The sequence below is a fragment of the Pantherophis guttatus genome, chromosome 1 (genome assembly GCF_059756535.1).
Source record: "Pantherophis guttatus breed Tessera chromosome 1, ASM5975653v1, whole genome shotgun sequence".
In the NCBI taxonomy this organism is placed as follows: Eukaryota; Metazoa; Chordata; class Lepidosauria; order Squamata; family Colubridae; genus Pantherophis; species Pantherophis guttatus.
Genome location: NC_142063.1, coordinates 210,068,583 through 210,078,492, shown reverse-complemented (window position 1 = coordinate 210,078,492; position 9,910 = coordinate 210,068,583). Strand labels below are relative to the sequence as shown.

The window sequence follows — 9,910 nt, the reverse complement described above, 5'->3', positions numbered from 1 at the left end:
AGAGAATTTTTCAAATAATTTGTTTCCATGTCTGGTACTAGGATGGAAGTGACTAATGATGCTCCTAAATCAGGAGGAAGATCTAAAGAAGTTTGGCCACCTTGAGATTTCCATTAGAAAACAGTAGCACAAGGTGAGTAGGTGGGTTTTGATGAGGAAGTAGTAAGTATCACTCTTATTCCTCCTACTGCTTCAGATTTCTTTCCTACAGTGATAGATCTTCAGGTTTCAGGCCCAGGGTCCTTGTATATGGTTGGTGACCATTGCTATTATTGGTCTGAAGGTAGCTCCACCACAACAATGCACAGTCTAAGGCACTAGCATGGATGGCTACCAGGATGGATTTTCCAGGCAACACACCTGAAAGCATGACCGTCTGGTTAAATTTGGGCAATTGGTAGAAATGGCATACTTGTGATGGTAGCTAAGGATGCATTTCCAAATACACATAGGAAAATAACTTCCATGGGGATATATGGACTCTTCCTTCCTTACATTGTACTTTCCTTCCAATAGCAAATGGAATTTGTTTGAAATTCTCTCTGCAGGCAGTTTCCTCCCTTGACAATTCTTTTATATGTTCTGCTTGCCAGGATATTGATCCTCACTGTTTAATTTACTTCTACGCCATTATTTTCCTTAGCATGATAATTTCTGGGTATTATATGTCACCTCAGCAGGTAAGAAATATCCAAGACTGGAAACTAAACTGGGAAGTCAAAGCAAGCACCCCGGAAGAAGGCAACAGTCTCTCTTTCATGCTGTGGCAAGAGAACTATATTACTGTACACGGGTGTGTTGATGAAGCCATGAGGAATTAAATTCAACTTGAAGGAGGCATTACGTTTCAATTTATCATCACATGTTTTGTTTCTACACCAAATCAAAACTCCTAGAGCCGTGATGGCGAACCTATGGCACGCTTGTGTGCATGCCTCCCGCCAGCCGATTTTTGGATCTATGCCATGCATGCGTGGGGGAGGGGTGCGTGTGGGAGATGCGATGTATATGTGAAAGGCTGGGTGCACGCAGGGTTGCAAGCACATGCGCATGGGGCAGGGCACACGTGGGGGTCACACGCGCATGCTTGGGGGTGGGGGGCAGGGGCGCATTGCATTATGCGTGTGTGCACATGCGCTTTTGGCACTCAGTGCCAAAAAGGTTAGCCATCACTGTCCTAGAAGAAGCTGGCTACAACCAAGTAACTAAACATAGTGTGGGGACCAGTTTGCAACAATACACAGAATAGTTTACAGAAGTAGCTGAATTGTTTAAAGTCACTCTGTAACAGTTTAAGCTGGTCAGGTAGCTCTCTTTGGGTCAAAGACGTTTTTCATATACTGTATACTTTTCATATACGGGTCAAAGACGTTTTTCATATGAAGCAGGGGTGGGTTCTACTTACCTTTACTACCGGTTTGCAATGGGATCGCACGCAAGCGCGCGCTTTGCTCGCATGGACAGATCGCCTATGATGACATCTGGGGCGGTGGGCGGAGCCTCCCACTGGTTTGACTACCGGTTCTTGCAAACCGGTCTGAACCGGGGGCAACCCACCACTGGTATGAAGACATTTGCATTTGAGGTAGGAAAGTAGGGGAAATGATATATGAATCAAAGTTCTGATTTTGTATTTTTCCAGTTTACCAAAATGCATTTGGCAGCAAAATGAGTGTTAAATAATCTCCGAGAAATATATGTTCCATTAGGGAACTGTTAAGAGCAAAACAAAGTGACAGGATTGAAGCCAGAGATTGATAAATATATGGTTGGGAAACACCTATTTACTTTAACTTTCCAGAGCCAGATAGAAATTACATACTGGAGTTCTGAAGCAGCCTACTGAACATCTGGTGTTTTTTGTATCATATTTGGGAAATATGGAGAAGTGGTGAAGTGCCAGATGAATGCAGGTGGGCTAATGTTGCCCCGTGTTCAAAAGAGGGGACAATGGATTTTAAAACTACTAATAGTCTGACACTGAAATTTAAGACAATTCTAGGGAAGATTATAATGAGGTAAACCCGGGAGCATCCTCCCCAATTACCAGAAATTAGCAGGGATTTGTCACAAACAAATCTTGTCAGACTAGCCTGGCAAATCTTGTCAGACTAGACTTATTTTTCTGATTGTATAACTTCCTTAGTAAGAAACCCAGAAACCTGTAAAATCCTGTAAAAAGACATTGAAGGCCCTGGGTATATTTATCCTGGAGAAAAGATGACAGGACGGGAAAATGATAGCCTTCCTCAAGTACTTGAAAGGATGCCTCTCAGAAGAAGGTCAAGACTATCTTTCTTCATTCCAGAGTTCAGAACATAAGAGAATGTTTACATTACAGGATGGCAGATTCTGATTGAATGTTAGGGTGGGGGTAGGGGTGGTAGAAAAACTTCCTAACAATAAGAATGATTTGACGGTGATACCAATTACCTAGAAAACAGGATGGCATGCCCTACAGTGTAGGTGTTCATGTAGAGACTGGACAGCCATCTGTCAAGGCTTTTTTATTTTGGACTCCAGCACAGAGCAGGAGATTGGACTGATGGACTAAACCAGAGGTCTTCAAACTTGGCCGCTTTAAGACTTGTGGACTTCAACTCCCAGAATTCTCCAGCCAGCTATGCTGGAATTCTGGGAGTTGAAGTCCACAAGTCTTAAAGCTATGCTGGAATTCTGGGAGTTGAAGTCCACAAGTCTTAAAGCGGCCAAGTTTGGGGACCCCTGGACTAAGCAGACCCCTCCAAGTCTATGTTTCTATAATTTAAAAAGTATATTTTGAATTACAATGAACTGTTTGAAGGGCTGGTTTCAGGATAAATTATTGATGTGGGAAGTTACCTTTATCTCTTCAAACAAAAACTCCTTTAACTGACAATTGACCAAATTGGAAACAGGCCCAGGAACGCTGTGTGAAGACCCTCTCCCTCATTTGCCTCTCTCACTATTTCTTTTGCTAGTGGTCCTATAAGATCATTGGTACAAAAGGATAATGCTATTCCCAATACCTTTCCAGATCTTACTTACAGGTAGTCCTCAACTTACGACCGCAATTGAGCCCAAAATTTATGTTGCCGAGCGAGACATCTGAAAAAGTTAGTTTTGTCCCATTTTACGACCTTTCTTGACACAGTTATTAAGTGAATGATTGCAGTCGTTAAGTTAGTAACACGGTTGTTAATTGAATCTGGCTTCCCCACTGACTTTGCTTGTCAGGAGGTTGCAAAAGGTGATCACATGATCCCAGGACTGCAACCACCATAAATATGAGCCAATTGCCAAGCATCAAAATTTTGATCATGTGACCATGGAGATGCTGCAATGGTTGTAAGTGTGAAAAATGATCATATAAACCACTTCTTTTAGTGATGTTGTAACTTTGAACAGTCACTAAATGAACTGTTGTAAGTCAGGGACTACCTGTATTTATTTATTTATGAGACAACTTATATTCTTTTCTCCAGCTGGCACTTGTCATAGTCTTCACTGATGTGTTCTTTGCCAACATGGTGGGACACAAGTGAGATACGGACAGCAATTGAACTTCCTATTGCTATTGCCATATCAGAGAGGCTTCTAGCAGGACAACACTCCAGCGGCTCCTCTATGGTCTTCTCAGACAGGATAGGATTGAAAAAGTTATGGTGTTTGCAGCTGAGGTAAATGGCAACACGCATTTCACTTACTGAAAATATTGCTAAAGACAAAGAGTTTTCTGAATAGTTTTTATCCCAGAGCTATAATTGCACTCAACAATGAACTAAAGGGCCACCATCAGTGAGCTGTTGGACAGCATTACTTGGTCTGTTATGTGGATGTTTGGGTGATTCAGGGGTGGGGAATTTGTGGTGGGTGGGGGTGTATTTGGGGATTGTTATGTGTGTTGGGCCTGGTCTTTGGGTGTTAAGTGAATTTTGTTGTATGGGTATACTGTGTATACACGTACAATGACAATAAAGTTAAACTAAAGAGCAACCAGTACTCTTTTTGTAATATAGAATGAAGTGTAGCAGTCACTTAAATAAATAATCAGTAATGCTTCAAAAGAAGGAAGCAAAAACACAGAACAAAATATTTTAATTAATTAAAATTGAGAAGGTGGCTTGATTGAAAAAGGGAGAGAAAAAAACATGTAGTCTGGCCCTCAATTATTTAGATCAGATACTGCTGAGAATCAAAACATATTGTCAAGAAGATCTGGGAAAGCTTTGAAATATTTAATCACACTCAATTTTTGTTTTCACAGGACGTAATTCCAACATACCATCAGTTATACATGAGGCTTGCTGTCCTTGGAATGGAACTGTCTGGGGAATGCATCGATCTTTATGAGATATTTATCCTGAGATTTCTGCTCTGGAATAGGCAGTGTAAAATAATGCTTGCTGTGCTTTAAATTGAAGAATATTCTTCACTTCAGAGTGTCCAAATGTCAATAATAATATATTATATTTTGTAAGAACAGAAATATGTTTTTCTGAGGATATTATGCATCAAGTGTAAGCTATAGTACATCTTGTCATATTAAAAAAAATGATTGTAGCGTTCAGAAAAATTTAGTTACAGAATTCTGTTGCCATCGAAGCCCTCAGATAAATGTTGTTATGATGGCTTCAGGGGAAAATGCTATTTTTACACTAGTACTGAATTGGAATGATAATTTTCAGAGCCCTTTGGGACAAAAGAAAAAGCCTAAAAGAAGAGGTGACTAGGCATTGTGGCATAGTATTTAAAATTTATTTACAAATATGCAAGTTGATAGTCAAGCACAAGTAAACGTTGCAGTGGAAAACAATCCATCTATAATGAATGGATCAATCTTCCTATTCAATAAATTCAACTGAATTACAAAGTAGTTCTCTATAAACATTTAGCTGCTTTTTAAGTTATCTATTTTGACTTAGCTGATCCACTTCATGAACAATATCTTTGAAACAGATGAAGTGCCTGCATGGACACTTTCCCAAGTGTATTTGCCAAGCCAAATTGCAAACAGAGAAGAAGAACTGAAGGAACATGTAAAATGAGATGGTGGAAGTAATCTAGACGATGAACTAAGAATAACACTTGGACTCAGCTGTGCAGTATCAAAGATGATACTGATTACCTTAACTTCAGACTATATTGTTTTGTTCTGTCTTCCTATTCTTTCTTTTTCAGGTACAGTTATAGGCAGAAAAAACAACAACAATGTGGCAAACCAAACCAAAACAGATTTTAACCTGATAAACTCATTCAAATATTCTTTCTTTCTTTCCTCCTTCCTTCCTTCCTTCCTTCCTTTCTTCCTTCCTTCCTTCCTTCCTTCCTTCCTTCCTTCCTTCCTTCCTCCCTCCCTCCCTCCCTCCCTCCCTTCCTTCCTTCCTTCTTGCTCTTTCTTGCTTTCAATAATTTTTATTTTAAATTATATATTGTTTCTACACAAGATTACATTTATTCTCAAATTACCTTGCTCTGAAACATGACACGTGTGTATGGACACCACTATAATTGAGTAAAGTAAAGTAGTCATTCCAGTCTCTGATCAGAAGAACTGGGATGCCACTTTATTCCTCAGAGGTCCTTCTAAAAAGAGAAGTGCCTGTTCAAAGATTTACTGAGACGAGAAAGTCACTATATAGTTTGGATGGGTGGGTAAGAGGCAGTGAAAGAAGACAAATATAATTGTGTTATACGTCAGCGGTCACCAACTGGTGGTCCGTGGCAGGGGTGAAATCTAAAAATTTCCCCTACTGGTTCTGTGGGTGTGGCTTATTTGGTGGGCGAAGCTTGGTGGTCAGGTGACTCGGTGGGTGTGGCTTGGTGGTCAGGTGACCGGGTGGGTGTGGCCAAGTCAACGTCACTTCTTTGCCCTTTTTTGACCTACAAAAATAAAATATATCAATTATTTCATGCAATTAATACTTAAATAAAAATAAACAAAGTACACAAAACAATAAGAGGTACACAAATACTTACATAAGAGCAATAAAAGTGTTGTCTTTGATGTTGCTTCTTCCACCAATGATAATAATGACCCACAAAAAGAAGATATACCATGATATACAAATTTAACCATTTAATACTTAAATAAGAATAAAAGAAGTACACAAAACAATTAAAAAATAATAAAAGAGGTCCACAAATACTTACATAAAACTAACAGTTTTTATGGACCTCTTTTATTGTTTTATTGTCATCTTTAGCTATAAGACGTTTCCACATAGCTATTTCAGTGGCATTCTCCTCACTTACACTTTTCTTGAACTTGATGCATGGATCATTGGCTGAGCGATGGTGTTCTCTGAACCACTTTTTCACTGCAGGAATAGGGTCCCATTTTGGAAGAGGTAGGCCAGTAACGCTGATGGTCATGAGCATTAAATTGGAAACGGTTAAATTGGAAACGGTTAGGCGACTTCTGTTCTCTGAACATATTAAGTTCATTTTCGAAAAACCCCTTTCCACTTCTGCAGAACTTACTGCAATTGTTCTGACAATATCTTTTGCTTTTTTAATATTGTCAGGAATTGCATACCTCTTCAAAACTTTTAACACATTCTTCACAAAATCTCTATAGTCATTGATGTTAATGTTGTAATTGAAAATGTCACCAAATGTGTACAGTTGTTTTTCAGCTGCTATCCATGGAACGACTATTTCCTCAAAATCCCAGTACTCTGGCACCAAAAAATTGAGAAACTGTAGTTTATTTGTGGTGTCTTGCAATTGGCTACCAGTTTTTAAATGTTCACAGTCCATCAGTTGTTTCTGCAATTTTTTTTGATGCTTCCTAAAAGTCTTTCCTGATGAAGTCCAACAAACTGATGATTTTCTATGAAGTTTATATTTCTGAAGTAATTAGCCCATCAACTTTTCTTTCGTATGAGCCCTTTTCCTTTGTAAGCAGCTCAAATGCTTTTATTGATCTTCTCACCAGTTTTTCAGCCTTTATTATGTCCGTATTGTGTGCTTGCAGTGCAGTTGAAAGAAGTGAGATTTCTTCAAGAATATCGATCATCAGCGCCAAATCATTTAAGAAATATTTATTTTCCAGATGGGCAGTCATACCTGAGTATTTTACATTCACATGAAAATATTAATGTAGCACTGGATAAGCATGGCACACAGCTATGGTTGCCCTTAAACTACAGGCAGCCCATCTTGGCCCAAAATCTCTACCAATCCTTATGATGTTAATGTCAAGTTCTTCGGATATTTCGTCAAGTTCAATTCGGTTCTTATTGGATTGCTGAAAAATGGAGCATATCTTATCAATAAATATTTTTAAATGATTTACTTGCTTTATTTCCTTTATGGCATCATCTAAAACAAGTTGGAGGCGATGGTTCAAGCAGTGCCATTTGATGATGTTTGGAAACTCTTTTGCTATTCTGGTGCTCACTCCAGATTTTCTCCCAAGCATAGGGGCACCATCAGAGCATAATGCTATTAAATTTTTTTGTAGGTAGTCCGGGTAAATCCAACCTTATGTAAACTTTCAAAAACTGCAGAACATATTGTCTCTGCATCTTGTTTCTTCAATTCAACAAGCTCGACAAAAATTGTTGATGGGTCCTCTGAGTCCTCAACTTTTATGAAAACTATCAAAACTGGTTTGCAGGATACTGTTGAGGCTTCATCAATGATCAGACATATTTTCAGATTCTGTCCAATGATGCTGGTAAACATTTGGGTTTTAATTTCATTTGCAATGCACTCAACTATTTTCACAACCGTTGGCCTTTAATGCAATCCTACTCCCAGATCTACTTCATTTTCAGCTTGTAATTCTATCAATTTCTCTATGCTTGAAATTGGTCTGCATGCTTTTGCCAGGCTGTAAACAGTTTTAAACATTTTAGAAGTAGTGCCATATTGCATTTCAGAAATCTTGTCCATTGCTTTTGTTATGGCTTCCTGCTCAGCTTGTTTTATATTGTCTCTACAAATGGTGTGCAATTTTGATATGAAATGTTCTCTCATTTTTCTTCCTTAGAGACGCCTGCTGCACTTCCTTGTTTTTCTCAGCCGCCTCAATCTTGAAAAGCTTCCACTCTTTGGATACATGAATACTGCTCTCTATTGAGAAGTCATGTTTCACACAGTACTTGCAACCTAGTTTCTTGTTTGAAATTTCCAACCCGTCATACTTCTCTTGAAAGTTTCTATACTGTTGCATGGTCCAGCAGTCTGGAAGAATGCTTTCAATTTTGGACACGGCGGATGACTCAATACTTGACTTGCTGCATTGTCCGGTTTCAAGTGGTGGAAGTGGTGGTGCTTGGGATGGTTGTTGTGCAAGTTTTGGTTTCTTGGCCAAGAAACCCATCAAAGTCTGTTGCCTTTTCATCCTTTCTGTTAAAGGCGGCAGCTACTGCAAAAGGAAAAAAAAGGAGCTTTGTTAGCTGATGACACACAATGTAAAAGCACACAAAAAGCTCAAAAACCAAGTTTCACACTTTACACACACACAACACAACACAGCTTACTCACACACAATGCAAAAGCAGCTGCACTTCACCCAAAATGCCCCTTACAACAAGCAGGAACCTCACAGAGCCACAAAAAGCTCAAAAACCAACTTTCACACTTTACGTACACAAAATGTCACATATAGCTTTGTGAGATTTTGTGTGTTTGTGTAGTTAGAATGAAACACTACAGAAACACACAAAATCTCAGAAATCTGCACAGATATTTTATTTTGTTATTTTATTTTATTTATATTTTTAGATAAAAGCAGCTAAATTTAAAACTTCCTAAATTTTAAATGGCTATGTCTAAAAAAAAAAAAAATCCTAAAAAAACCCCAATTAACTATTTTTTTAAACCCCCCCCCCAAAAAAATCAGTTATTTCCCCAATTGAAGGCACAAGGCAGGCAGGCAGGCAGATTCAGTTGCTCACTGATGAAATTGATTGCAGTGATTACAGCAGGCAAAGCAAGGCAAGCGTTGCAACCAGTGGCTCGGGATTCAGTCCGAAGAGTGAAGGTAAGCAAGCCGGAGGCTGGGAGGAAGGTGGGTGGTTAGCTAGGTGACTTAGCCAGGCCAGGCAGGCAAGCCCGGGGAGCAGTACAAGACTCACAAACGATCCCCAGTGATTGCATGAACTATGCGAGCCTGGGGATGGGGGGTGTCTGGCATGCTAAGTCGCAACTGGCAATCTTACCTTTTTGTGTGAGCAGCCATTGGCGAGATGTCCGAGCGAGGCGAGGTCCGAGCGAGGTGAGGCGTCTGAGCAGGCAGGCATCGGAGAACTTCTGGGCAAAGTAGCTGGGCCGCATGGAAAGGGGAACTTATATAGGCCTGGGGTGGGGTGGGTGGACCAGAAGCACCGAGTGGCGGGAAAAGCGACTGGCAGGAAAAGTGAGTGAGCCAGAAAGAAGCAGCAAGTGGGCAAGCGGACAAGTGGGCAAGCGGGTGACCGGGCAATTGGATGGGCATAGGCAGGGGGGCCAGGGATTATTGCTACCGTTCGGCGAACCAATGGCAATCATCGTTACCAGTTTGGCCGAACCAGTCCAAACTGGTAGCATTTCACCCCTGGTCTGTGAACCACTGGTGGTCCGTGAGAAAATTTTGGTGGTCCACAGAAAAATTACTTGCATTTTTTATATTGCACTAAATCAGGGGTCCTCAAATGTAGCCCATGGGCTGGATATGTGCAATGAACACTTATGTTACTGAAGAGAGCTCCCACTTCAAGGTCTTTTTGTGTAGGTCAGATGGGGGCAGAAATTCTGACTTGGGTCTGCTTCAGCCTCCTGGTGCGGGTGAAGGCTGGGGGGAAGTAACGCTGGTGGAGAAGAGCCGGAGGGCCTTGTTCCAGTGAGACTGTAACATGGCCTAGAACTGGCTGACCATTTGAGCCTCCAGGTGCCGGTACCTGGCCTTGCACTCCCACAGGTTTTCCCTCTGCTAGGAAAG

At 40.4% G+C, this 9,910-nt stretch overlaps 1 pseudogene; it reads right to left on the bottom strand.

The window, feature by feature from the left end:
• Positions 1–7,640: 7,640 nt before the first annotated feature.
• Positions 7,641–8,332, bottom strand: LOC148116758 (E3 SUMO-protein ligase KIAA1586-like; annotated as a pseudogene).
• Positions 8,333–9,910: the final 1,578 nt, after the last annotated feature.